The sequence below is a fragment of the Pseudophryne corroboree genome, chromosome 3 (genome assembly GCF_028390025.1).
Source record: "Pseudophryne corroboree isolate aPseCor3 chromosome 3, aPseCor3.hap2, whole genome shotgun sequence".
Lineage (NCBI taxonomy): Eukaryota > Metazoa > Chordata > Amphibia > Anura > Myobatrachidae > Pseudophryne > Pseudophryne corroboree.
In genome coordinates, this window is record NC_086446.1 from 329,585,595 (window position 1) to 329,613,439 (window position 27,845).

Sequence of the window (27,845 nt, forward strand, 5' to 3'; positions counted from 1 at the left end):
AATATTTTTTTTAAATTGTTATGGTATTTTTAAAATGTAACATCTTTTTTTCCAGCTTATTGCATTTTTTTATTAAATAATTTGAGTTTTACTTTAAAAATGGTAAAATCTGAATGAGTAGGCCTTGGGCAGATGGCTCGTTGGTCTAGGGGTATGATTCTCGCTTTGGGTGCAAGAGGACCCGGGTTCAAATCCCAGACGAGCCCATCTCTTCATGTACTTTTAAAGTCCTTAATATCTGATAGTATTTAATAGCATTTTAAAATACTCACTAATGTATACAAACAGTTTTACTTACAATTTCATTCATATACATAAAAAAGACATGCACAGTGGGCTCGTTGATTCTTGCTTAGGGTGCGAGAGATCCCCGGTACAAATCCTGGATGAGCCCATCTTTTAAAGGTATATACTTATGCATACTTAGTAAAATGTCAACCATTTGGTGGTATATTGGGTAAACTATAGATTCCATTTTGTCTAAGTAACCTTGAGTGGCTTAAAAGTCTAATTTTGACAAACAAAAAACTGTCAAAATTAAATTACAGGTTTTTCTCTTACCTTTCTTTTTTCTAAATAACCTTGAGTGGCTTAAAAGAATAGTCTCATTATGACTAACAAAAAGATCAACAATAAATTGCAGGTGTTTATTTTGTCTTTCTTCTGGGTCTGCATGCTTGAGTTGCACACAGTATGTGACAAGTCTTAGGTTCCAACTATCAAAAAAAGTCCAAACTCTATTGGGACCTCTAAATATTGGCACTGCACATTTCTAATATACATACTTGGATAACAAGTAACCTTAAGTTATTATTTTTGCAATGCTACATACACATTTTTTGTTTTAAGTTGTTATGTTATTTTTAAAATGTTTTATCTTCATTAAATGAAATTGTGTTTTCTCCAGCTATTTGCATTTTTTCTTAAATAATTTGAGTTTTACTTTAAAAATGGTAAAAACTGAATAAGAAATTATTTGGCTAGTGGCTTGTTGGGCTGGGTGTATGATTCTTGCTTCGGGTGCAAAAGGTGCCAGGTTCATATCCTGGATGAGCCTGTTTTCTCAGGTTCTTTAAAAGTGCTTAGTTCAATTATCTGATAGTATTTTAAAATACTAATGTATTCCAACAGTTTCACTTCCAATTTCATTAGTATACATGAAAATACATGAACAGTAGGCTCGTTGGTATAGGGGTATGATTCTCGCTTAGGGTGCGAGAGGTCCTGGGATTAAATCGCAGATGAGCCCATCTTCTCAGGTTCTTTTAAATCCCATGGTTCCATTATCTGATTGATGTCAATTGCCTAAATCAAAAGCATCAAGTGAATGTTTATTTTGCCAATCCATAAAAAAAGTATATACTTATGCATATTTAGTAAACTGTCAACCATTTGGTGGTATATTGGGTAAACTGTAGATTCCATTTTGTCTAAGTAACTTTGAGTGGCTGCAAAGAAGTCTCATTTTGACAAATAAAAAACAGTCAAAATGAAATTACAGGTTTTTCTCTTACCATGCTTTTTTCTAAGAAACAATGAGTGGCTTAAAAGAATAGTCTCTTTTTGACAAACAAAAAGGTCAACAATTAATTGCAGGTTTTTGTTTTTTTCTTTCTTCTTGGTCTGTATGCTTAAGTTGCACACAGTATGAGACAAGTCTTAGGTTCCAGCTATCAGAAAAGTTAAAACTCTATAGGAACCTATAAATCTTGGCACTGAAATTTCCAAATATGCATACTTGGACCAAAAATTTACCTTAAGGAAACATTTTAGCTATGCTACAAATAATTTTTTTAATTGTTATGGTATTTTTAAAATGTAACATCTTTTTTTCCAGCTTATTGCATTTTTTTATTAAATAATTTGAGTTTTACTTTAAAAATGGTAAAATCTGAATGAGAAGACCTTAGGCAGATGGCTCGTTGGTCTAGGGGTATGATTCTCGCTTTGGGTGCGAGAGCTCCCGGGTTCAAATCCCGGACGAGCCCATCTCTTCATGTACTTTTAAAGTCCTTAATATCTGATAGTATTTAATAGCATTTTAAAATACTCACTAATGTATACAAACAGTTTTACTTACAATTTCATTAATATACATAAAAAAGACATGCACAGTGGGCTCGTTGATTCTTGCTTAGGGTGCGAGAGATCCCCGGTACAAATCCTGGATGAGCCCATCTTTTAAAGGTATATACTTATGCATACTTAGTAAAATGTCAACCATTTGGTGGTATATTGGGTAAACTATAGATTCCATTTTGTCTAAGTAACCTTGAGTGGCTTAAAAGTCTAATTTTGACAAACAAAAAACTGTCAAAATTAAATTACAGGTTTTTCTCTTACCTTTCTTTTTTCTAAATAACCTTGAGTGGCTTAAAAGAATAGTCTCATTATGACTAACAAAAAGATCAACAATAAATTGCAGGTGTTTATTTTGTCTTTCTTCTGGGTCTGCATGCTTGAGTTGCACACAGTATGTGACAAGTCTTAGGTTCCAACTATCAAAAAAAGTCCAAACTCTATTGGGACCTCTAAATATTGGCACTGCACATTTCTAATATACATACTTGGATAACAAGTAACCTTAAGTTATTATTTTTGCAATGCTACATACACATTTTTTGTTTTAAGTTGTTATGTTATTTTTAAAATGTTTTATCTTCATTAAATGAAATTGTGTTTTCTCCAGCTATTTGCATTTTTTCTTAAATAATTTGAGTTTTACTTTAAAAATGGTAAAAACTGAATAAGAAATTATTTGGCTGGTGGCTTGTTGGTCTGGGTGTATGATTCTTGCTACGGGTGCAAAAGGTGCCAGGTTCATATCCTGGATGAGCCTGTTTTCTCAGGTTCTTTAAAAGTGCTTAGTTCAATTATCTGATAGTATTTTAAAATACTAATGTATTCCAACAGTTTCACTTCCAATTTCATTAGTATACATGAAAATACATGAACAGTAGGCTCGTTGGTATAGGGGTATGATTCTCGCTTAGGGTGCGAGAGGTCCTGGGATTAAATCGCAGGCGAGCCCATCTTCTCAGGTTCTTTTAAATCCCATGGTTCCATTATCTGATTGATGTCAATTGCCTGAGTCAAAAGCATCAAGTGAATTTTTCTTTTGCCAATCCATAAAAAAAAGTATATACTTATGCATATTTAGTAAACTGTCAACCATTTGGTGGTATATTGGGTAAACTGTAGATTCCATTTTGTCTAAGTAACTTTGAGTGGCTGCAAAGAAGTCTCATTTTGACAAATAAAAAACAGTCAAAATGAAATTACAGGTTTTTCTCTTACCATGCTTTTTTCTAAGAAACAATGAGTGGCTTAAAAGAATAGTCTCTTTTTGACAAACAAAAAGGTCAACAATTAATTGCAGGTTTTTGTTTTTTTCTTTCTTCTTGGTCTGTATGCTTAAGTTGCACACAGTATGAGACAAGTCTTAGGTTCCAGCTATCAGAAAAGTTAAAACTCTATAGGAACCCATAAATCTTTGCACTGAAATTTCCAAATATGCATACTTGGACCAAAAATTTACCTTAAGGAAACATTTTAGCTATGCTACAAATAATTTTTTTAAATTGTTATGGTATTTTTAAAATGTAACATCTTTTTTTCCAGCTTATTGCATTTTTTTTATTAAATAATTTGAGTTTTACTTTAAAAATGGTAAAATCTGAATGAGAAGACCTTGGGTAGATGGCTCGTTGGTCTAGGGGTATGATTCTCGCTTTTGGTGCGAGAGGTCCCGGGTTCAAATCCCGGACGAGCCCATCTCTTCATGTACTTTTAAAGTCCTTAATATCTGATAGTATTTAATAGTATTTTAAAATACTCACTAATGTATACAAACAGTTTTACTTACAATTTCATTAATATACATAAAAAAGACATGCACAGTGGGCTCGTTGATTCTTGCTTAGGGTGCGAGAGATCCCCGGTACAAATCCCGGATGAGCCCATCTTTTAAAGATATATACTTATGCATACTTAGTAAAATGTCAACCATTTGGTGGTATATTGGGTAAACTATAGATTCCATTTTGTCTAAGTAACCTTGAGTGGCTTAAAAGTCTAATTTTGACAAACAAAAAACTGTCAAAATTAAATTACAGGTTTTTCTCTTACCTTTCTTTTTTCTAAATAACCTTGAGTGGCTTAAAAGAATAGTCTCATTATGACTAACAAAAAGATCAACAATAAATTGCAGGTGTTTATTTTGTCTTTCTTCTGGGTCTGCATGCTTGAGTTGCACACAGTATGTGACAAGTCTTAGGTTCCAACTATCAAAAAAAGTCCAAACTCTATTGGGACCTCTAAATATTGGCACTGCACATTTCTAATATACATACTTGGATAACAAGTAACCTTAAGTTATTATTTTTGCAATGCTACATACACATTTTTTGTTTTAAGTTGTTATGTTATTTTTAAAATGTTTTATCTTCATTAAATGAAATTGTGTTTTCTCCAGCTATTTGCATTTTTTCTTAAATAATTTGAGTTTTACTTTAAAAATGGTAAAAACTGAATAAGAAATTATTTGGCTGGTGGCTTGTTGGTCTGGGTGTATGATTCTTGCTACGGGTGCAAAAGGTGCCAGGTTCATATCCTGGATGAGCCTGTTTTCTCAGGTTCTTTAAAAGTGCTTAGTTCAATTATCTGATAGTATTTTAAAATACTAATGTATTCCAACAGTTTCACTTCCAATTTCATTAGTATACATGAAAATACATGAACAGTAGGCTCGTTGGTATAGGGGTATGATTCTCGCTTAGGGTGCGAGAGGTCCTGGGATTAAATCGCAGGCGAGCCCATCTTCTCAGGTTCTTTTAAATCCCATGGTTCCATTATCTGATTGATGTCAATTGCCTGAGTCAAAAGCATCAAGTGAATTTTTCTTTTGCCAATCCATAAAAAAAAGTATATACTTATGCATATTTAGTAAACTGTCAACCATTTGGTGGTATATTGGGTAAACTGTAGATTCCATTTTGTCTAAGTAACTTTGAGTGGCTGCAAAGAAGTCTCATTTTGACAAATAAAAAACAGTCAAAATGAAATTACAGGTTTTTCTCTTACCATGCTTTTTTCTAAGAAACAATGAGTGGCTTAAAAGAATAGTCTCTTTTTGACAAACAAAAAGGTCAACAATTAATTGCAGGTTTTTGTTTTTTTCTTTCTTCTTGGTCTGTATGCTTAAGTTGCACACAGTATGAGACAAGTCTTAGGTTCCAGCTATCAGAAAAGTTAAAACTCTATAGGAACCCATAAATCTTTGCACTGAAATTTCCAAATATGCATACTTGGACCAAAAATTTACCTTAAGGAAACATTTTAGCTATGCTACAAATAATTTTTTTAAATTGTTATGGTATTTTTAAAATGTAACATCTTTTTTTCCAGCTTATTGCATTTTTTTTATTAAATAATTTGAGTTTTACTTTAAAAATGGTAAAATCTGAATGAGAAGACCTTGGGTAGATGGCTCGTTGGTCTAGGGGTATGATTCTCGCTTTTGGTGCGAGAGGTCCCGGGTTCAAATCCCGGACGAGCCCATCTCTTCATGTACTTTTAAAGTCCTTAATATCTGATAGTATTTAATAGTATTTTAAAATACTCACTAATGTATACAAACAGTTTTACTTACAATTTCATTAATATACATAAAAAAGACATGCACAGTGGGCTCGTTGATTCTTGCTTAGGGTGCGAGAGATCCCCGGTACAAATCCCGGATGAGCCCATCTTTTAAAGGTATATACTTATGCATACTTAGTAAAATGTCAACCATTTGGTGGTATATTGGGTAAACTATAGATTCCATTTTGTCTAAGTAACCTTGAGTGGCTTAAAAGTCTAATTTTGACAAACAAAAAACTGTCAAAATTAAATTACAGGTTTTTCTCTTACCTTTCTTTTTTCTAAATAACCTTGAGTGGCTTAAAAGAATAGTCTCATTATGACTAACAAAAAGATCAACAATAAATTGCAGGTGTTTATTTTGTCTTTCTTCTGGGTCTGCATGCTTGAGTTGCACACAGTATGTGACAAGTCTTAGGTTCCAACTATCAAAAAAAGTCCAAACTCTATTGGGACCTCTAAATATTGGCACTGCACATTTCTAATATACATACTTGGATAACAAGTAACCTTAAGTTATTATTTTTGCAATGCTACATACACATTTTTTGTTTTAAGTTGTTATGTTATTTTTAAAATGTTTTATCTTCATTAAATGAAATTGTGTTTTCTCCAGCTATTTGCATTTTTTCTTAAATAATTTGAGTTTTACTTTAAAAATGGTAAAAACTGAATAAGAAATTATTTGGCTAGTGGCTTGTTGGTCTGGGTGTATGATTCTTGCTTCGGGTGCAAAAGGTGCCAGGTTCATATCCTGGATGAGCCTGTTTTCTCAGGTTCTTTAAAAGTGCTTAGTTCAATTATCTGATAGTATTTTAAAATACTAATGTATTCCAACAGTTTCACTTCCAATTTCATTAGTATACATGAAAATACATGAACAGTAGGCTCGTTGGTATAGGGGTATGATTCTCGCTTAGGGTGCGAGAGGTCCTGGGATTAAATCGCAGGCGAGCCCATCTTCTCAGGTTCTTTTAAATCCCATGGTTCCATTATCTGATTGATGTCAATTGCCTGAGTCAAAAGCATCAAGTGAATTTTTCTTTTGCCAATCCATAAAAAAAAGTATATACTTATGCATATTTAGTAAACTGTCAACCATTTGGTGGTATATTGGGTAAACTGTAGATTCCATTTTGTCTAAGTAACTTTGAGTGGCTGCAAAGAAGTCTCATTTTGACAAATAAAAAACAGTCAAAATGAAATTACAGGTTTTTCTCTTACCATGCTTTTTTCTAAGAAACAATGAGTGGCTTAAAAGAATAGTCTCTTTTTGACAAACAAAAAGGTCAACAATTAATTGCAGGTTTTTGTTTTTTTCTTTCTTCTTGGTCTGTATGCTTAAGTTGCACACAGTATGAGACAAGTCTTAGGTTCCAGCTATCAGAAAAGTTAAAACTCTATAGGAACCCATAAATCTTTGCACTGAAATTTCCAAATATGCATACTTGGACCAAAAATTTACCTTAAGGAAACATTTTAGCTATGCTACAAATAATTTTTTTAAATTGTTATGGTATTTTTAAAATGTAACATCTTTTTTTCCAGCTTATTGCATTTTTTTTATTAAATAATTTGAGTTTTACTTTAAAAATGGTAAAATCTGAATGAGAAGACCTTGGGTAGATGGCTCGTTGGTCTAGGGGTATGATTCTCGCTTTGGGTGCGAGAGGTCCCGGGTTCAAATCCCGGACGAGCCCATCTCTTCATGTACTTTTAAAGTCCTTAATATCTGATAGTATTTAATAGCATTTTAAAATACTCACTAATGTATACAAACAGTTTTACTTACAATTTCATTCATATACATAAAAAAGACATGCACAGTGGGCTCGTTGATTCTTGCTTAGGGTGCGAGAGATCCCCGGTACAAATCCTGGATGAGCCCATCTTTTAAAGGTATATACTTATGCATACTTAGTAAAATGTCAACCATTTGGTGGTATATTGGGTAAACTATAGATTCCATTTTGTCTAAGTAACCTTGAGTGGCTTAAAAGTCTAATTTTGACAAACAAAAAACTGTCAAAATTAAATTACAGGTTTTTCTCTTACCTTTCTTTTTTCTAAATAACCTTGAGTGGCTTAAAAGAATAGTCTCATTATGACTAACAAAAAGATCAACAATAAATTGCAGGTGTTTATTTTGTCTTTCTTCTGGGTCTGCATGCTTGAGTTGCACACAGTATGTGACAAGTCTTAGGTTCCAACTATCAAAAAAAGTCCAAACTCTATTGGGACCTCTAAATATTGGCACTGCACATTTCTAATATACATACTTGGATAACAAGTAACCTTAAGTTATTATTTTTGCAATGCTACATACACATTTTTTGTTTTAAGTTGTTATGTTTAAAATGTTTTATCTTCATTAAATGAAATTGTGTTTTCTCCAGCTATTTGCATTTTTTCTTAAATAATTTGAGTTTTACTTTAAAAATGGTAAAAACTGAATAAGAAATTATTTGGCTGGTGGCTTGTTGATCTGGGTGTATGTTTCTTGCTACGGGTGCAAAAGGTGCCAGGTTCATATCCTGGATGAGCCTGTTTTCTCAGGTTCTTTAAAAGTGCTTAGTTCAATTATCTGATAGTATTTTAAAATACTAATGTATTCCAACAGTTTCACTTCCAATTTCATTAGTATACATGAAAATACATGAACAGTAGGCTCGTTGGTATAGGGGTATGATTCTCGCTTAGGGTGTGAGAGGTCCTGGGATTAAATCGCAGACGAGCCCATCTTCTCAGGTTCTTTTAAATCCCATGGTTCCATTATCTGATTGATGTCAATTGCCTAAATCAAAAGCATCAAGTGAATTTTTATTTTGCCAATCCATAAAAAAAGTATATACTTATGCATATTTAGTAAACTGTCAACCATTTGGTGGTATATTGGGTAAACTGTAGATTCCATTTTGTCTAAGTAACTTTGAGTGGCTGCAAAGAAGTCTCATTTTGACAAATAAAAAACAGTCAAAATGAAATTACAGGTTTTTCTCTTACCATGCTTTTTTCTAAGAAACAATAAGTGGCTTAAAAGAATAGTCTCTTTTTGACAAACAAAAAGGTCAACAATTAATTGCAGGTTTTTGTTTTTTTCTTTCTTCTTGGTCTGTATGCTTAAGTTGCACACAGTATGAGACAAGTCTTAGGTTCCAGCTATCAGAAAAGTTAAAACTCTATAGGAACCCATAAATCTTGGCACTGAAATTTCCAAATATGCATACTTGGACCAAAAATTTACCTTAAGGAAACATTTTAGCTATGCTACAAATAATTTTTTTAATTGTTATGGTATTTTTAAAATGTAACATCTTTTTTTCCAGCTTATTGCATTTTTTTATTAAATAATTTGAGTTTTACTTTAAAAATGGTAAAATCTGAATGAGAAGACCTTAGGCAGATGGCTCGTTGGTCTAGGGGTATGATTCTCGCTTTGGGTGCGAGAGGTCCCGGGTTCAAATCCCGGACGAGCCCATCTCTTCATGTACTTTTAAAGTCCTTAATATCTGATAGTATTTAATAGCATTTTAAAATACTCACTAATGTATACAAACAGTTTTACTTACAATTTCATTAATATACATAAAAAAGACATGCACAGTGGGCTCGTTGATTCTTGCTTAGGGTGCGAGAGATCCCCGGTACAAATCCCGGATGAGCCCATCTTTTAAAGGTATATACTTATGCATACTTAGTAAAATGTCAACCATTTGGTGGTATATTGGGTAAACTATAGATTCCATTTTGTCTAAGTTACCTTGAGTGGCTTAAAAGTCTAATTTTGACAAACAAAAAACTGTCAAAATTAAATTACAGGTTTTTCTCTTACCTTTCTTTTTTCTAAATAACCCTGAGTGGTTTTAAAAGAATAGTCTCATTATGACTAACAAAAAGATCAACAATGAATTGCAGGTGTTTTATTTTGTCTTTCTTCTGGGTCTGCATGCTTGAGTTGCACACAGTATGTGACAAGTCTTAGGTTCCAACTATCAAAAAAAGTCCAAACTCTATTGGGACCTCTAAATATTGGCACTGCACATTTCTAATATACATACTTGGATAACAAGTAACCTTAAGTTATTATTTTTGCAATGCTACATACACATTTTTTATTTTAAGTTGTTATGTTATTTTTAAAATGTTTTATCTTCATTAAATGAAATTGTGTTTTCTCCAGCTATTTGCATTTTTTCTTAAATAATTTGAGTTTTACTTTAAAAATGGTAAAAACTGAATAAGAAATTATTTGGCTAGTGGCTTGTTGGTCTGGGTGTATGATTCTTGCTTCGGGTGCAAAAGGTGCCAGGTTCATATCCTGGATGAGCCTGTTTTCTCAGGTTCTTTAAAAGTGCTTAGTTCAATTATCTGATAGTATTTTAAAATACTAATGTATTCCAACAGTTTCACTTCCAATTTCATTAGTATACATGAAAATACATGAACAGTAGGCTCGTTGGTATAGGGGTATAATTCTCGCTTAGGGTGCGAGAGGTCCTGGGATTAAATCGCAGACGAGCCCATATTCTCAGGTTCTTTTAAATCCCATGGTTCCATTATCTGATTGATGTCAATTGCCTAAATCAAAAGCATCAAGTGAATTTTTATTTTGCCAATCCATAAAAAAAGTATATACTTATGCATATTTAGTAAACTGTCAACCATTTGGTGGTATATTGGGTAAACTGTAGATTCCATTTTGTCTAAGTAACTTTGAGTGGCTGCAAAGAAGTCTCATTTTGACAAATAAAAAACAGTCAAAATGAAATTACAGGTTTTTCTCTTACCATGCTTTTTTCTAAGAAACAATGAGTGGCTTAAAAGAATAGTCTCTTTTTGACAAACAAAAAGGTCAACAATTAATTGCAGGTTTTTGTTTTTTTCTTTCTTCTTGGTCTGTATGCTCAAGTTGCACACAGTATGAGACAAGTCTTAGGTTCCAGCTATCAGAAAAGTTAAAACTCTATAGGAACCCATAAATCTTGGCACTGAAATTTCCAAATATGCATACTTGGACCAAAAATTTACCTTAAGGAAACATTTTAGCTATGCTACAAATAATTTTTTTAATGGTTATGGTATTTTTAAAATGTAACATCTTTTTTTCCAGCTTATTGCATTTTTTTATTAAATAATTTGAGTTTTACTTTAAAAATGGTAAAATCTGAATGAGAAGACCTTAGGCAGATGGCTCGTTGGTCTAGGGGTATGATTCTCGCTTTGGGTGCGAGAGGTCCCGGGTTCAAATCCCGGACGAGCCCATCTCTTCATGTACTTTTAAAGTCCTTAATATCTGATAGTATTTAATAGTATTTTAAAATACTCACTAATGTATACAAACAGTTTTACTTACAATTTCATTAATATACATAAAAAAGACATGCACAGTGGGCTCGTTGATTCTTGCTTAGGGTGCGAGAGATCCCCGGTACAAATCCCGGATGAGCCCATCTTTTAAAGGTATATACTTATGCATACTTAGTAAAATGTCAACCATTTGGTGGTATATTGGGTAAACTGTAGATTCCATTTTGTCTAAGTAACTTTGAGTGGCTGCAAAGAAGTCTCATTTTGACAAATAAAAAACAGTCAAAATGAAATTACAGGTTTTTCTCTTACCATGCTTTTTTCTAAGAAACAATGAGTGGCTTAAAAGAATAGTCTCTTTTTGACAAACAAAAAGGTCAACAATGAATTGCAGGTTTTTGTTTTTTTCTTTCTTCTTGGTCTGTATGCTTAAGTTGCACACAGTATGAGACAAGTCTTAGGTTCCAGCTATCAGAAAAGTTAAAACTCTATAGGAACCCATAAATCTTGGCACTGAAATTTCCAAATATGCATACTTGGACCAAAAATGTACCTTAAGGAAACATTTTAGCTATGCTACAAATAATTTTTTAAAATTGTTATGGTATTTTTAAAATGTAACATCTTTTTTTCCAGCTTATTGCATTTTTTTATTAAATAATTTGAGTTTTACTTTAAAAATGGTAAAATCTGAATGAGAAGACCTTGGGCAGATGGCTCGTTGGTCTAGGGGTATGATTCTCGCTTTGGGTGCGAGAGGACCCGGGTTCAAATCCCGGACGAGCCCATCTCTTCATGTACTTTTAAAGTCCTTAATATCTGATAGTATTTAATAGCATTTTAAAATACTCACTAATGTATACAAACAGTTTTACTTACAATTTCATTCATATACATAAAAAAGACATGCACAGTGGGCTCGTTGATTCTTGCTTAGGGTGCGAGAGATCCCCGGTACAAATCCTGGATGAGCCCATCTTTTAAAGGTATATACTTATGCATACTTAGTAAAATGTCAACCATTTGGTGGTATATTGGGTAAACTATAGATTCCATTTTGTCTAAGTAACCTTGAGTGCCTTAAAAGTCTAATTTTGACAAACAAAAAACTGTCAAAATTAAATTACAGGTTTTTCTCTTACCTTTCTTTTTTCTAAATAACCTTGAGTGGCTTAAAAGAATAGTCTCATTATGACTAACAAAAAGATCAACAATAAATTGCAGGTGTTTATTTTGTCTTTCTTCTGGGTCTGCATGCTTGAGTTGCACACAGTATGTGACAAGTCTTAGGTTCCAACTATCAAAAAAAGTCCAAACTCTATTGGGACCTCTAAATATTGGCACTGCACATTTCTAATATACATACTTGGATAACAAGTAACCTTAAGTTATTATTTTTGCAATGCTACATACACATTTTTTGTTTTAAGTTGTTATGTTATTTTTAAAATGTTTTATCTTCATTAAATGAAATTGTGTTTTCTCCAGCTATTTGCATTTTTTCTTAAATAATTTGAGTTTTACTTTAAAAATGGTAAAAACTGAATAAGAAATTATTTGGCTGGTGGCTTGTTGGTCTGGGTGTATGATTCTTGCTACGGGTGCAAAAGGTGCCAGGTTCATATCCTGGATGAGCCTGTTTTCTCAGGTTCTTTAAAAGTGCTTAGTTCAATTATCTGATAGTATTTTAAAATACTAATGTATTCCAACAGTTTCACTTGCAATTTCATTAGTATACATAAAAATACATGAACAGTAGGCTCGTTGGTATAGGGGTATGATTCTCGCTTAGGGTGCGAGAGGTCCTGGGATTAAATCGCAGACGAGCCCATCTTCTCAGGTTCTTTTAAATCCCATGGTTCCATTATCTGATTGATGTCAATTGCCTAAATCAAGAGCATCAAGTGAATTTTTCTTTTGCCAATCCATAAAAAAAGTATATACTTATGCATATTTAGTAAACTGTCAACCATTTGGTGGTATATTGGGTAAACTGTAGATTCCATTTTGTCTAAGTAACTTTGAGTGGCTGCAAAGAAGTCTCATTTTGACAAATAAAAAACAGTCAAAATGAAATTACAGGTTTTTCTCTTACCATGCTTTTTTCTAAGAAACAATGAGTGGCTTAAAAGAATAGTCTCTTTTTGACAAACAAAAAGGTCAACAATTAATTGCAGGTTTTTGTTTTTTTCTTTCTTCTTGGTCTGTATGCTTAAGTTGCACACAGTATGAGACAAGTCTTAGGTTCCAGCTATCAGAAAAGTTAAAACTCTATAGGAACCTATAAATCTTGGCACTGAAATTTCCAAATATGCATACTTGGACCAAAAATTTACCTTAAGGAAACATTTTAGCTATGCTACAAATAATTTTTTTAATTGTTATGGTATTTTTAAAATGTAACATCTTTTTTTCCAGCTTATTGCATTTTTTTATTAAATAATTTGAGTTTTACTTTAAAAATGGTAAAATCTGAATGAGAAGACCTTATGCAGATGGCTCGTTGGTCTAGGGGTATGATTCTCGCTTTGGGTGCGAGAGCTCCCGGGTTCAAATCCCGGACGAGCCCATCTCTTCATGTACTTTTAAAGTCCTTAATATCTGATAGTATTTAATAGCATTTTAAAATACTCACTAATGTATACAAACAGTTTTACTTACAATTTCATTAATATACATAAAAAAGACATGCACAGTGGGCTCGTTGATTCTTGCTTAGGGTGCGAGAGATCCCCGGTACAAATCCTGGATGAGCCCATCTTTTAAAGGTATATACTTATGCATACTTAGTAAAATGTCAACCATTTGGTGGTATATTGGGTAAACTATAGATTCCATTTTGTCTAAGTAACCTTGAGTGGCTTAAAAGTCTAATTTTGACAAACAAAAAACTGTCAAAATTAAATTACAGGTTTTTCTCTTACCTTTCTTTTTTCTAAATAACCTTGAGTGGCTTAAAAGAATAGTCTCATTATGACTAACAAAAAGATCAACAATAAATTGCAGGTGTTTATTTTGTCTTTCTTCTGGGTCTGCATGCTTGAGTTGCACACAGTATGTGACAAGTCTTAGGTTCCAACTATCAAAAAAAGTCCAAACTCTATTGGGACCTCTAAATATTGGCACTGCACATTTCTAATATACATACTTGGATAACAAGTAACCTTAAGTTATTATTTTTGCAATGCTACATACACATTTTTTGTTTTAAGTTGTTATGTTATTTTTAAAATGTTTTATCTTCATTAAATGAAATTGTGTTTTCTCCAGCTATTTGCATTTTTTCTTAAATAATTTGAGTTTTACTTTAAAAATGGTAAAAACTGAATAAGAAATTATTTGGCTGGTGGCTTGTTGGTCTGGGTGTATGATTCTTGCTACGGGTGCAAAAGGTGCCAGGTTCATATCCTGGATGAGCCTGCTTTCTCAGGTTCTTTAAAAGTGCTTAGTTCAATTATCTGATAGTATTTTAAAATACTAATGTATTCCAACAGTTTCACTTCCAATTTCATTAGTATACATGAAAATACATGAACAGTAGGCTCGTTGGTATAGGGGTATGATTCTCGCTTAGGGTGCGAGAGGTCCTGGGATTAAATCGCAGGCGAGCCCATCTTCTCAGGTTCTTTTAAATCCCATGGTTCCATTATCTGATTGATGTCAATTGCCTGAGTCAAAAGCATCAAGTGAATTTTTCTTTTGCCAATCCATAAAAAAAAGTATATACTTATGCATATTTAGTAAACTGTCAACCATTTGGTGGTATATTGGGTAAACTGTAGATTCCATTTTGTCTAAGTAACTTTGAGTGGCTGCAAAGAAGTCTCATTTTGACAAATAAAAAACAGTCAAAATGAAATTACAGGTTTTTCTCTTACCATGCTTTTTTCTAAGAAACAATGAGTGGCTTAAAAGAATAGTCTCTTTTTGACAAACAAAAAGGTCAACAATTAATTGCAGGTTTTTGTTTTTTTCTTTCTTCTTGGTCTGTATGCTTAAGTTGCACACAGTATGAGACAAGTCTTAGGTTCCAGCTATCAGAAAAGTTAAAACTCTATAGGAACCCATAAATCTTGGCACTGAAATTTCCAAATATGCATACTTGGACCAAAAATTTACCTTAAGGAAACATTTTAGCTATGCTACAAATAATTTTTTTAAATTGTTATGGTATTTTTAAAATGTAACATCTTTTTTTCCAGCTTATTGCATTTTTTTTATTAAATAATTTGAGTTTTACTTTAAAAATGGTAAAATCTGAATGAGAAGACCTTGGGCAGATGGCTCGTTGGTCTAGGGGTATGATTCTCGCTTTGGGTGCGAGAGGTCCCGGGTTCAAATCCCGGACGAGCCCATCTCTTCATGTACTTTTAAAGTCCTTAATATCTGATAGTATTTAATAGTATTTTAAAATACTCACTAATGTATACAAACCGTTTTACTTACAATTTCATTAATATACATAAAAAAGACATGCACAGTGGGCTCGTTGATTCTTGCTTAGGGTGCGAGAGATCCCCGGTACAAATCCCAGATGAGCCCACCTTTTAAAGGTATATACTTATGCATACTTAGTAAAATGTCAACCATTTGGTGGTATATTGGGTAAACTATAGATTCCATTTTGTCTAAGTAACCTTGAGTGGCTTAAAAGTCTAATTTTGACAAACAAAAAACTGTCAAAATTAAATTACAGGTTTTTCTCTTACCTTTCTTTTTTCTAAATAACCCTGAGTGGCTTAAAAGAATAGTCTCATTATGACTAACAAAAAGATCAACAATAAATTGCAGGTGTTTATTTTGTCTTTCTTCTGGGTCTGCATGCTTGAGTTGCACACAGTATGTGACAAGTCTTAGGTTCCAACTATCAAAAAAAGTCCAAACTCTATTGGGACCTCTAAATATTGGCACTGCACATTTCTAATATACATACTTGGATAACAAGTAACCTTAAGTTATTATTTTTGCAATGCTACATACACATTTTTTGTTTTAAGTTGTTATGTTATTTTTAAAATGTTTTATCTTCATTAAATGAAATTGTGTTTTCTCCAGCTATTTGCATTTTTTCTTAAATAATTTGAGTTTTACTTTAAAAATGGTAAAAACTGAATAAGAAATTATTTGGCTGGTGGCTTGTTGGTCTGGGTGTATGATTCTTGCTACGGGTGCAAAAGGTGCCAGGTTCATATCCTGGATGAGCCTGTTTTCTCAGGTTCTTTAAAAGTGCTTAGTTCAATTATCTGATAGTATTTTAAAATACTAATGTATTCCAACAGTTTCACTTCCAATTTCATTAGTATACATGAAAATACATGAACAGTAGGCTCGTTGGTATAGGGGTATGATTCTCGCTTAGGGTGCGAGAGGTCCTGGGATTAAATCGCAGGCGAGCCCATCTTCTCAGGTTCTTTTAAATCCCATGGTTCCATTATCTGATTGATGTCAATTGCCTGAGTCAAAAGCATCAAGTGAATTTTTCTTTTGCCAATCCATAAAAAAAAGTATATACTTATGCATATTTAGTAAACTGTCAACCATTTGGTGGTATATTGGGTAAACTGTAGATTCCATTTTGTCTAAGTAACTTTGAGTGGCTGCAAAGAAGTCTCATTTTGACAAATAAAAAACAGTCAAAATGAAATTACAGGTTTTTCTCTTACCATGCTTTTTTCTAAGAAACAATGAGTGGCTTAAAAGAATAGTCTCTTTTTGACAAACAAAAAGGTCAACAATTAATTGCAGGTTTTTGTTTTTTTCTTTCTTCTTGGTCTGTATGCTTAAGTTGCACACAGTATGAGACAAGTCTTAGGTTCCAGCTATCAGAAAAGTTAAAACTCTATAGGAACCCATAAATCTTTGCACTGAAATTTCCAAATATGCATACTTGGACCAAAAATTTACCTTAAGGAAACATTTTAGCTATGCTACAAATAATTTTTTTAAATTGTTATGGTATTTTTAAAATGTAACATCTTTTTTTCCAGCTTATTGCATTTTTTTTATTAAATAATTTGAGTTTTACTTTAAAAATGGTAAAATCTGAATGAGAAGACCTTGGGCAGATGGCTCGTTGGTCTAGGGGTATGATTCTCGCTTTGGGTGCGAGAGGTCCCGGGTTCAAATCCCGGACGAGCCCATCTCTTCATGTACTTTTAAAGTCCTTAATATCTGATAGTATTTAATAGTATTTTAAAATACTCACTAATGTATACAAACAGTTTTACTTACAATTTCATTAATATACATAAAAAAGACATGCACAGTGGGCTCGTTGATTCTTGCTTAGGGTGCGAGAGATCCCCGGTACAAATCCCGGATGAGCCCATCTTTTAAAGGTATATACTTATGCATACTTAGTAAAATGTCAACCATTTGGTGGTATATTGGGTAAACTATAGATTCCATTTTGTCTAAGTAACCTTGAGTGCCTTAAAAGTCTAATTTTGACAAACAAAAAACTGTCAAAATTAAATTACAGGTTTTTCTCTTACCTTTCTTTTTTCTAAATAACCTTGAGTGGCTTAAAAGAATAGTCTCATTATGACTAACAAAAAGATCAACAATAAATTGCAGGTGTTTATTTTGTCTTTCTTCTGGGTCTGCATGCTTGAGTTGCACACAGTATGTGACAAGTCTTAGGTTCCAACTATCAAAAAAAGTCCAAACTCTATTGGGACCTCTAAATATTGGCACTGCACATTTCTAATATACATACTTGGATAACAAGTAACCTTAAGTTATTATTTTTGCAATGCTACATACACATTTTTTGTTTTAAGTTGTTATGTTATTTTTAAAATGTTTTATCTTCATTAAATGAAATTGTGTTTTCTCCAGCTATTTGCATTTTTTCTTAAATAATTTGAGTTTTACTTTAAAAATGGTAAAAACTGAATAAGAAATTATTTGGCTAGTGGCTTGTTGGTCTGGGTGTATGATTCTTGCTTCGGGTGCAAAAGGTGCCAGGTTCATATCCTGGATGAGCCTGTTTTCTCAGGTTCTTTAAAAGTGCTTAGTTCAATTATCTGATAGTATTTTAAAATACTAATGTATTCCAACAGTTTCACTTCCAATTTCATTAGTATACATGAAAATACATGAACAGTAGGCTCGTTGGTATAGGGGTATGATTCTCGCTTAGGGTGCGAGAGGTCCTGGGATTAAATCGCAGATGAGCCCATCTTCTCAGGTTCTTTTAAATCCCATGGTTCCATTATCTGATTGATGTCAATTGCCTAAATCAAAAGCATCAAGTGAATTTTTATTTTGCCAATCCATAAAAAAAGTATATACTTATGCATATTTAGTAAACTGTCAACCATTTGGTGGTATATTGGGTAAACTGTAGATTCCATTTTGTCTAAGTAACTTTGAGTGGCTGCAAAGAAGTCTCATTTTGACAAATAAAAAACAGTCAAAATGAAATTACAGGTTTTTCTCTTACCATGCTTTTTTCTAAGAAACAATGAGTGGCTTAAAAGAATAGTCTCTTTTTGACAAACAAAAAGGTCAACAATTAATTGCAGGTTTTTGTTTTTTTCTTTCTTTTTGGTCTGTATGCTTAAGTTGCACACAGTATGAGACAAGTCTTAGGTTCCAGCTATCAGAAAAGTTAAAACTCTATAGGAACCCATAAATCTTGGCACTGAAATTTCCAAATATGCATACTTGGACCAAAAATTTACCTTAAGGAAACATTTTAGCTATGCTACAAATAATTTTTTTAATTGTTATGGTATTTTTAAAATGTAACATCTTTTTTTCCAGCTTATTGCATTTTTTTATTAAATAATTTGAGTTTTACTTAAAAAATGGTAAAATCTGAATGAGAAGACCTTAGACAGATGGCTCGTTGGTCTAGGGGTATGATTCTCGCTTTGGGTGCGAGAGCTCCCGGGTTCAAATCCCGGACGAGCCCATCTCTTCATGTACTTTTAAAGTCCTTAATATCTGATAGTATTTAATAGCATTTTAAAATACTCACTAATGTATACAAACAGTTTTACTTACAATTTCATTAATATACATAAAAAAGACATGCACAGTGGGCTCGTTGATTCTTGCTTAGGGTGCGAGAGATCCCCGGTACAAATCCTGGATGAGCCCATCTTTTAAAGGTATATACTTATGCATACTTAGTAAAATGTCAACCATTTGGTGGTATATTGGGTAAACTATAGATTCCATTTTGTCTAAGTAACCTTGAGTGGCTTAAAAGTCTAATTTTGACAAACAAAAAACTGTCAAAATTAAATTACAGGTTTTTCTCTTACCTTTCTTTTTTCTAAATAACCTTGAGTGGCTTAAAAGAATAGTCTCATTATGACTAACAAAAAGATCAACAATAAATTGCAGGTGTTTATTTTGTCTTTCTTCTGGGTCTGCATGCTTGAGTTGCACACAGTATGTGACAAGTCTTAGGTTCCAACTATCAAAAAAAGTCCAAACTCTATTGGGACCTCTAAATATTGGCACTGCACATTTCTAATATACATACTTGGATAACAAGTAACCTTAAGTTATTATTTTTGCAATGCTACATACACATTTTTTGTTTTAAGTTGTTATGTTATTTTTAAAATGTTTTATCTTCATTAAATGAAATTGTGTTTTCTCCAGCTATTTGCATTTTTTCTTAAATAATTTGAGTTTTACTTTAAAAATGGTAAAAACTGAATAAGAAATTATTTGGCTGGTGGCTTGTTGGTCTGGGTGTATGATTCTTGCTACGGGTGCAAAAGGTGCCAGGTTCATATCCTGGATGAGCCTGTTTTCTCAGGTTCTTTAAAAGTGCTTAGTTCAATTATCTGATAGTATTTTAAAATACTAATGTATTCCAACAGTTTCACTTCCAATTTCATTAGTATACATGAAAATACATGAACAGTAGGCTCGTTGGTATAGGGGTATGATTCTCGCTTAGGGTGCGAGAGGTCCTGGGATTAAATCGCAGACGAGCCCATCTTCTCAGGTTCTTTAAAATCCCATGGTTCCATTATCTGATTGATGTCAATTGCCTAAATCAAAAGCATCAAGTGAATTTTTCTTTTGCCAATCCATAAAAAAAGTATATACTTATGCATATTTAGTAAACTGTCAACCATTTGGTGGTATATTGGGTAAACTGTAGATTCCATTTTGTCTAAGTAACTTTGAGTGGCTGCAAAGAAGTCTCATTTTGACAAATAAAAAACAGTCAAAATGAAATTATAGGTTTTTCTCTTACCATGCTTTTTTCTAAGAAACAATGAGTGGCTTAAAAGAATAGTCTCTTTTTGACAAACAAAAAGGTCAACAATGAATTGCAGGTTTTTGTTTTTTTCTTTCTTCTTGGTCTGTATGCTTAAGTTGCACACAGTATGAGACAAGTCTTAGGTTCCAGCTATCAGAAAAGTTAAAACTCTATAGGAACCCATAAATCTTGGCACTGAAATTTCCAAATATGCATACTTGGACCAAAAATGTACCTTAAGGAAACATTTTAGCTATGCTACAAATAATTTTTTTTAAATTGTTATGGTATTTTTAAAATGTAACATCTTTTTTTCCAGCTTATTGCATTTTTTTATTAAATAATTTGAGTTTTACTTTAAAAATGGTAAAATCTGAATGAGAAGACCTTGGGCAGATGGCTCGTTGGTCTAGGGGTATGATTCTCGCTTTGGGTGCGAGAGGACCCGGGTTCAAATCCCGGACGAGCCCATCTCTTCATGTACTTTTAAAGTCCTTAATATCTGATAGTATTTAATAGTATTTTAAAATACTCACTAATGTATACAAACAGTTTTACTTACAATTTCATTAATATACATAAAAAAGACATGCACAGTGGGCTCGTTGATTCTTGCTTAGGGTGCGAGAGATCCCCGGTACAAATCCTGGATGAGCCCATCTTTTAAAGGTATATACTTATGCATACTTAGTAAAATGTCAACCATTTGGTGGTATATTGGGTAAACTATAGATTCCATTTTGTCTAAGTAACCTTGAGTGGCTTAAAAGTCTAATTTTGACAAACAAAAAACTGTCAAAATTAAATTACAGGTTTTTCTCTTACCTTTCTTTTTTCTAAATAACCTTGAGTGGCTTAAAAGAATAGTCTCATTATGACTAACAAAAAGATCAACAATAAATTGCAGGTGTTTATTTTGTCTTTCTTCTGGGTCTGCATGCTTGAGTTGCACACAGTATGTGACAAGTCTTAGGTTCCAACTATCAAAAAAAGTCCAAACTCTATTGGGACCTCTAAATATTGGCACTGCACATTTCTAATATACATACTTGGATAACAAGTAACCTTAAGTTATTATTTTTGCAATGCTACATACACATTTTTTGTTTTAAGTTGTTATGTTATTTTTAAAATGTTTTATCTTCATTAAATGAAATTGTGTTTTCTCCAGCTATTTGCATTTTTTCTTAAATAATTTGAGTTTTACTTTAAAAATGGTAAAAACTGAATAAGAAATTATTTGGCTGGTGGCTTGTTGGTCTGGGTGTATGATTCTTGCTACGGGTGCAAAAGGTGCCAGGTTCATATCCTGGATGAGCCTGTTTTCTCAGGTTCTTTAAAAGTGCTTAGTTCAATTATCTGATAGTATTTTAAAATACTAATGTATTCCAACAGTTTCACTTCCAATTTCATTAGTATACATGAAAATACATGAACAGTAGGCTCGTTGGTATAGGGGTATGATTCTCGCTTAGGGTGCGAGAGGTCCTGGGATTAAATCGCAGGCGAGCCCATCTTCTCAGGTTCTTTTAAATCCCATGGTTCCATTATCTGATTGATGTCAATTGCCTGAGTCAAAAGCATCAAGTGAATTTTTCTTTTGCCAATCCATAAAAAAAGTATATACTTATGCATATTTAGTAAACTGTCAACCATTTGGTGGTATATTGGGTAAACTGTAGATTCCATTTTGTCTAAGTAACTTTGAGTGGCTGCAAAGAAGTCTCATTTTGACAAATAAAAAACAGTCAAAATGAAATTACAGGTTTTTCTCTTACCATGCTTTTTTCTAAGAAACAATGAGTGGCTTAAAAGAATAGTCTCTTTTTGACAAACAAAAAGGTCAACAATTAATTGCAGGTTTTTGTTTTTTTCTTTCTTCTTGGTCTGTATGCTTAAGTTGCACACAGTATGAGACAAGTCTTAGGTTCCAGCTATCAGAAAAGTTAAAACTCTATAGGAACCCATAAATCTTGGCACTGAAATTTCCAAATATGCATACTTGGACCAAAAATTTACCTTAAGGAAACATTTTAGCTATGCTACAAATAATTTTTTTAAATTGTTATGGTATTTTTAAAATGTAACATCTTTTTTTCCAGCTTATTGCATTTTTTTTATTAAATAATTTGAGTTTTACTTTAAAAATGGTAAAATCTGAATGAGAAGACCTTGGGCAGATGGCTCGTTGGTCTAGGGGTATGATTCTCGCTTTGGGTGCGAGAGGTCCCGGGTTCAAATCCCGGACGAGCCTATCTCTTCATGTACTTTTAAAGTCCTTAATATCTGATAGTATTTAATAGTATTTTAAAATACTCACTAATGTATAAAAACAGTTTTACTTACAATTTCATTAATATACATAAAAAAGACATGCACAGTGGGCTCGTTGATTCTTGCTTAGGGTGCGAGAGATCCCCGGTACAAATCCCGGATGAGCCCACCTTTTAAAGGTATATACTTATGCATACTTAGTAAAATGTCAACCATTTGGTGGTATATTGGGTAAACTATAGATTCCATTTTGTCTAAGTAACCTTGAGTGGCTTAAAAGTCTAATTTTGACAAACAAAAAACTGTCAAAATTAAATTACAGGTTTTTCTCTTACCTTTCTTTTTTCTAAATAACCCTGAGTGGCTTAAAAGAATAGTCTCATTATGACTAACAAAAAGATCAACAATAAATTGCAGGTGTTTATTTTGTCTTTCTTCTGGGTCTGCATGCTTGAGTTGCACACAGTATGTGACAAGTCTTAGGTTCCAACTATCAAAAAAAGTCCAAACTCTATTGGGACCTCTAAATATTGGCACTGCACATTTCTAATATACATACTTGGATAACAAGTAACCTTAAGTTATTATTTTTGCAATGCTACATACACATTTTTTGTTTTAAGTTGTTATGTTATTTTTAAAATGTTTTATCTTCATTAAATGAAATTGTGTTTTCTCCAGCTATTTGCATTTTTTCTTAAATAATTTGAGTTTTACTTTAAAAATGGTAAAAACTGAATAAGAAATTATTTGGCTGGTGGCTTGTTGGTCTGGGTGTATGATTCTTGCTTCGGGTGCAAAAGGTGCCAGGTTCATATCCTGGATGAGCCTGTTTTCTCAGGTTCTTTAAAAGTGCTTAGTTCAATTATCTGATAGTATTTTAAAATACTAATGTATTCCAACAGTTTCACTTCCAATTTCATTAGTATACATGAAAATACATGAACAGTAGGCTCGTTGGTATAGGGGTATGATTCTCGCTTAGGGTGCGAGAGGTCCTGGGATTAAATCGCAGACGAGCCCATATTCTCAGGTTCTTTTAAATCCCATGGTTCCATTATCTGATTGATGTCAATTGCCTAAATCAAAAGCATCAAGTGAATTTTTATTTTGCCAATCCATAAAAAAAGTATATACTTATGCATATTTAGTAAACTGTCAACCATTTGGTGGTATATTGGGTAAACTGTAGATTCCATTTTGTCTAAGTAACTTTGAGTGGCTGCAAAGAAGTCTCATTTTGACAAATAAAAAACAGTCAAAATGAAATTACAGGTTTTTCTCTTACCATGCTTTTTTCTAAGAAACAATGAGTGGCTTAAAAGAATAGTCTCTTTTTGACAAACAAAAAGGTCAACAATTAATTGCAGGTTTTTGTTTTTTTCTTTCTTCTTGGTCTGTATGCTTAAGTTGCACACAGTATGAGACAAGTCTTAGGTTCCAGCTATCAGAAAAGTTAAAACTCTATAGGAACCCATAAATCTTGGCACTGAAATTTCCAAATATGCATACTTGGACCAAAAATTTACCTTAAGGAAACATTTTAGCTATGCTACAAATAATTTTTTTAATTGTTATGGTATTTTTAAAATGTAACATCTTTTTTTCCAGCTTATTGCATTTTTTTATTAAATAATTTGAGTTTTACTTTAAAAATGGTAAAATCTGAATGAGAAGACCTTAGGCAGATGGCTCGTTGGTCTAGGGGTATGATTCTCGCTTTGGGTGCGAGAGGTCCCGGGTTCAAATCCCGGACGAGCCCATCTCTTCATGTACTTTTAAAGTCCTTAATATCTGATAGTATTTAATAGTATTTTAAAATACTCACTAATGTATACAAACAGTTTTACTTACAATTTCATTAATATACATAAAAAAAGACATGCACAGTGGGCTCGTTGATTCTTGCTTAGGGTGCGAGAGATCCCCGGTACAAATCCCGGATGAGCCCACCTTTTAAAGGTATATACTTATGCATACTTAGTAAAATGTCAACCATTTGGTGGTATATTGGGTAAACTATAGATTCCATTTTGTCTAAGTAACCTTGAGTGGCTTAAAAGTCTAATTTTGACAAACAAAAAACTGTCAAAATTAAATTACAGGTTTTTCTCTTACCTTTCTTTTTTCTAAATAACCCTGAGTGGCTTAAAAGAATAGTCTCATTATGACTAACAAAAAGATCAACAATAAATTGCAGGTGTTTATTTTGTCTTTCTTCTGGGTCTGCATGCTTGAGTTGCACACAGTATGTGACAAGTCTTAGGTTCCAACTATCAAAAAAAGTCCAAACTCTATTGGGACCTCTAAATATTGGCACTGCACATTTCTAATATACATACTTGGATAACAAGTAACCTTAAGTTATTATTTTTGCAATGCTACATACACATTTTTTGTTTTAAGTTGTTATGTTATTTTTAAAATGTTTTATCTTCATTAAATGAAATTGTGTTTTCTCCAGCTATTTGCATTTTTTCTTAAATAATTTGAGTTTTACTTTAAAAATGGTAAAAACTGAATAAGAAATTATTTGGCTAGTGGCTTGTTGGTCTGGGTGTATGATTCTTGCTTCGGGTGCAAAAGGTGCCAGGTTCATATCCTGGATGAGCCTGTTTTCTCAGGTTCTTTAAAAGTGCTTAGTTCAATTATCTGATAGTATTTTAAAATACTAATGTATTCCAACAGTTTCACTTCCAATTTCATTAGTATACATGAAAATACATGAACAGTAGGCTCGTTGGTATAGGGGTATGATTCTCGCTTAGGGTGCGAGAGGTCCTGGGATTAAATCGCAGATGAGCCCATCTTCTCAGGTTCTTTTAAATCCCATGGTTCCATTATCTGATTGATGTCAATTGCCTAAATCAAAAGCATCAAGTGAATTTTTATTTTGCCAATCCATAAAAAAAGTATATACTTATGCATATTTAGTAAACTGTCAACCATTTGGTGGTATATTGGGTAAACTGTAGATTCCATTTTGTCTAAGTAACTTTGAGTGGCTGCAAAGAAGTCTCATTTTGACAAATAAAAAACAGTCAAAATGAAATTACAGGTTTTTCTCTTACCATGCTTTTTTCTAAGAAACAATGAGTGGCTTAAAAGAATAGTCTCTTTTTGACAAACAAAAAGGTCAACAATTAATTGCAGGTTTTTGTTTTTTTCTTTCTTTTTGGTCTGTATGCTTAAGTTGCACACAGTATGAGACAAGTCTTAGGTTCCAGCTATCAGAAAAGTTAAAACTCTATAGGAACCCATAAATCTTGGCACTGAAATTTCCAAATATGCATACTTGGACCAAAAATTTACCTTAAGGAAACATTTTAGCTATGCTACAAATAATTTTTTTAATTGTTATGGTATTTTTAAAATGTAACATCTTTTTTTCCAGCTTATTGCATTTTTTTATTAAATAATTTGAGTTTTACTTTAAAAATGGTAAAATCTGAATGAGAAGACCTTAGGCAGATGGCTCGTTGGTCTAGGGGTATGATTCTCGCTTTGGGTGCGAGAGGTCCCGGGTTCAAATCCCGGACGAGCCCATCTCTTCATGTACTTTTAAAGTCCTTAATATCTGATAGTATTTAATAGTATTTTAAAATACTCACTAATGTATACAAACAGTTTTACTTACAATTTCATTAATATACATAAAAAAAGACATGCACAGTGGGCTCGTTGATTCTTGCTTAGGGTGCGAGAGATCCCCGGTACAAATCCCGGATGAGCCCACCTTTTAAAGGTATATACTTATGCATACTTAGTAAAATGTCAACCATTTGGTGGTATATTGGGTAAACTATAGATTCCATTTTGTCTAAGTAACCTTGAGTGGCTTAAAAGTCTAATTTTGACAAACAAAAAACTGTCAAAATTAAATTACAGGTTTTTCTCTTACCTTTCTTTTTTCTAAATAACCCTGAGTGGCTTAAAAGAATAGTCTCATTATGACTAACAAAAAGATCAACAATAAATTGCAGGTGTTTATTTTGTCTTTCTTCTGGGTCTGCATGCTTGAGTTGCACACAGTATGTGACAAGTCTTAGGTTCCAACTATCAAAAAAAGTCCAAACTCTATTGGGACCTCTAAATATTGGCACTGCACATTTCTAATATACATACTTGGATAACAAGTAACCTTAAGTTATTATTTTTGCAATGCTACATACACATTTTTTGTTTTAAGTTGTTATGTTATTTTTAAAATGTTTTATCTTCATTAAATGAAATTGTGTTTTCTCCAGCTATTTGCATTTTTTCTTAAATAATTTGAGTTTTACTTTAAAAATGGTAAAAACTGAATAAGAAATTATTTGGCTAGTGGCTTGTTGGTCTGGGTGTATGATTCTTGCTTCGGGTGCAAAAGGTGCCAGGTTCATATCCTGGATGAGCCTGTTTTCTCAGGTTCTTTAAAAGTGCTTAGTTCAATTATCTGATAGTATTTTAAAATACTAATGTATTCCAACAGTTTCACTTCCAATTTCATTAGTATACATGAAAATACATGAACAGTAGGCTCGTTGGTATAGGGGTATGATTCTCGCTTAGGGTGCGAGAGGTCCTGGGATTAAATCGCAGATGAGCCCATCTTCTCAGGTTCTTTTAAATCCCATGGTTCCATTATCTGATTGATGTCAATTGCCTAAATCAAAAGCATCAAGTGAATTTTTATTTTGCCAATCCATAAAAAAAGTATATACTTATGCATATTTAGTAAACTGTCAACCATTTGGTGGTATATTGGGTAAACTGTAGATTCCATTTTGTCTAAGTAACTTTGAGTGGCTGCAAAGAAGTCTCATTTTGACAAATAAAAAACAGTCAAAATGAAATTACAGGTTTTTCTCTTACCATGCTTTTTTCTAAGAAACAATGAGTGGCTTAAAAGAATAGTCTCTTTTTGACAAACAAAAAGGTCAACAATTAATTGCAGGTTTTTGTTTTTTTCTTTCTTTTTGGTCTGTATGCTTAAGTTGCACACAGTATGAGACAAGTCTTAGGTTCCAGCTATCAGAAAAGTTAAAACTCTATAGGAACCCATAAATCTTGGCACTGAAATTTCCAAATATGCATACTTGGACCAAAAATTTACCTTAAGGAAACATTTTAGCTATGCTACAAATAATTTTTTTAATTGTTATGGTATTTTTAAAATGTAACATCTTTTTTTCCAGCTTATTGCATTTTTTTATTAAATAATTTGAGTTTTACTTAAAAAATGGTAAAATCTGAATGAGAAGACCTTAGACAGATGGCTCGTTGGTCTAGGGGTATGATTCTCGCTTTGGGTGCGAGAGCTCCCGGGTTCAAATCCCGGACGAGCCCATCTCTTCATGTACTTTTAAAGTCCTTAATATCTGATAGTATTTAATAGCATTTTAAA

The 27,845-nt window shown here is 32.7% G+C and overlaps 17 non-coding genes across 17 annotated transcripts; all 17 read left to right on the plus strand.

The window, feature by feature from the left end:
• The first annotated feature begins 134 nt into the window (after positions 1–134).
• Positions 135–206, plus strand: TRNAP-UGG (transfer RNA proline (anticodon UGG)). Its single transcript has one exon. It is a non-coding gene; the product is annotated as a tRNA-Pro (tRNA).
• Positions 207–1,916: 1,710 nt separating this feature from the next.
• On the plus strand, positions 1,917–1,988 carry TRNAP-UGG (transfer RNA proline (anticodon UGG)). The gene has a single exon. It is a non-coding gene; the product is annotated as a tRNA-Pro (tRNA).
• A 1,713-nt stretch (positions 1,989–3,701) lies between these two features.
• On the plus strand, positions 3,702–3,773 carry TRNAQ-UUG (transfer RNA glutamine (anticodon UUG)). Its single transcript has one exon. It is a non-coding gene; the product is annotated as a tRNA-Gln (tRNA).
• Positions 3,774–5,486: 1,713 nt separating this feature from the next.
• On the plus strand, positions 5,487–5,558 carry TRNAQ-UUG (transfer RNA glutamine (anticodon UUG)). The gene has a single exon. It is a non-coding gene; the product is annotated as a tRNA-Gln (tRNA).
• A 1,713-nt stretch (positions 5,559–7,271) lies between these two features.
• TRNAP-UGG (transfer RNA proline (anticodon UGG)) lies at positions 7,272–7,343 on the plus strand. Its single transcript has one exon. It is a non-coding gene; the product is annotated as a tRNA-Pro (tRNA).
• Positions 7,344–9,048: 1,705 nt separating this feature from the next.
• Positions 9,049–9,120, plus strand: TRNAP-UGG (transfer RNA proline (anticodon UGG)). The gene has a single exon. It is a non-coding gene; the product is annotated as a tRNA-Pro (tRNA).
• A 1,712-nt stretch (positions 9,121–10,832) lies between these two features.
• Positions 10,833–10,904, plus strand: TRNAP-UGG (transfer RNA proline (anticodon UGG)). The gene has a single exon. It is a non-coding gene; the product is annotated as a tRNA-Pro (tRNA).
• A 761-nt stretch (positions 10,905–11,665) lies between these two features.
• Positions 11,666–11,737, plus strand: TRNAP-UGG (transfer RNA proline (anticodon UGG)). The gene has a single exon. It is a non-coding gene; the product is annotated as a tRNA-Pro (tRNA).
• A 1,710-nt stretch (positions 11,738–13,447) lies between these two features.
• On the plus strand, positions 13,448–13,519 carry TRNAP-UGG (transfer RNA proline (anticodon UGG)). The gene has a single exon. It is a non-coding gene; the product is annotated as a tRNA-Pro (tRNA).
• Positions 13,520–15,232: 1,713 nt separating this feature from the next.
• On the plus strand, positions 15,233–15,304 carry TRNAP-UGG (transfer RNA proline (anticodon UGG)). Its single transcript has one exon. It is a non-coding gene; the product is annotated as a tRNA-Pro (tRNA).
• Positions 15,305–17,017: 1,713 nt separating this feature from the next.
• Positions 17,018–17,089, plus strand: TRNAP-UGG (transfer RNA proline (anticodon UGG)). Its single transcript has one exon. It is a non-coding gene; the product is annotated as a tRNA-Pro (tRNA).
• A 1,710-nt stretch (positions 17,090–18,799) lies between these two features.
• Positions 18,800–18,871, plus strand: TRNAP-UGG (transfer RNA proline (anticodon UGG)). The gene has a single exon. It is a non-coding gene; the product is annotated as a tRNA-Pro (tRNA).
• A 1,712-nt stretch (positions 18,872–20,583) lies between these two features.
• TRNAP-UGG (transfer RNA proline (anticodon UGG)) lies at positions 20,584–20,655 on the plus strand. Its single transcript has one exon. It is a non-coding gene; the product is annotated as a tRNA-Pro (tRNA).
• Positions 20,656–22,367: 1,712 nt separating this feature from the next.
• TRNAP-UGG (transfer RNA proline (anticodon UGG)) lies at positions 22,368–22,439 on the plus strand. The gene has a single exon. It is a non-coding gene; the product is annotated as a tRNA-Pro (tRNA).
• Positions 22,440–24,149: 1,710 nt separating this feature from the next.
• Positions 24,150–24,221, plus strand: TRNAP-UGG (transfer RNA proline (anticodon UGG)). The gene has a single exon. It is a non-coding gene; the product is annotated as a tRNA-Pro (tRNA).
• Positions 24,222–25,932: 1,711 nt separating this feature from the next.
• Positions 25,933–26,004, plus strand: TRNAP-UGG (transfer RNA proline (anticodon UGG)). Its single transcript has one exon. It is a non-coding gene; the product is annotated as a tRNA-Pro (tRNA).
• A 1,711-nt stretch (positions 26,005–27,715) lies between these two features.
• TRNAP-UGG (transfer RNA proline (anticodon UGG)) lies at positions 27,716–27,787 on the plus strand. The gene has a single exon. It is a non-coding gene; the product is annotated as a tRNA-Pro (tRNA).
• The last annotated feature ends 58 nt before the right edge of the window (positions 27,788–27,845 follow it).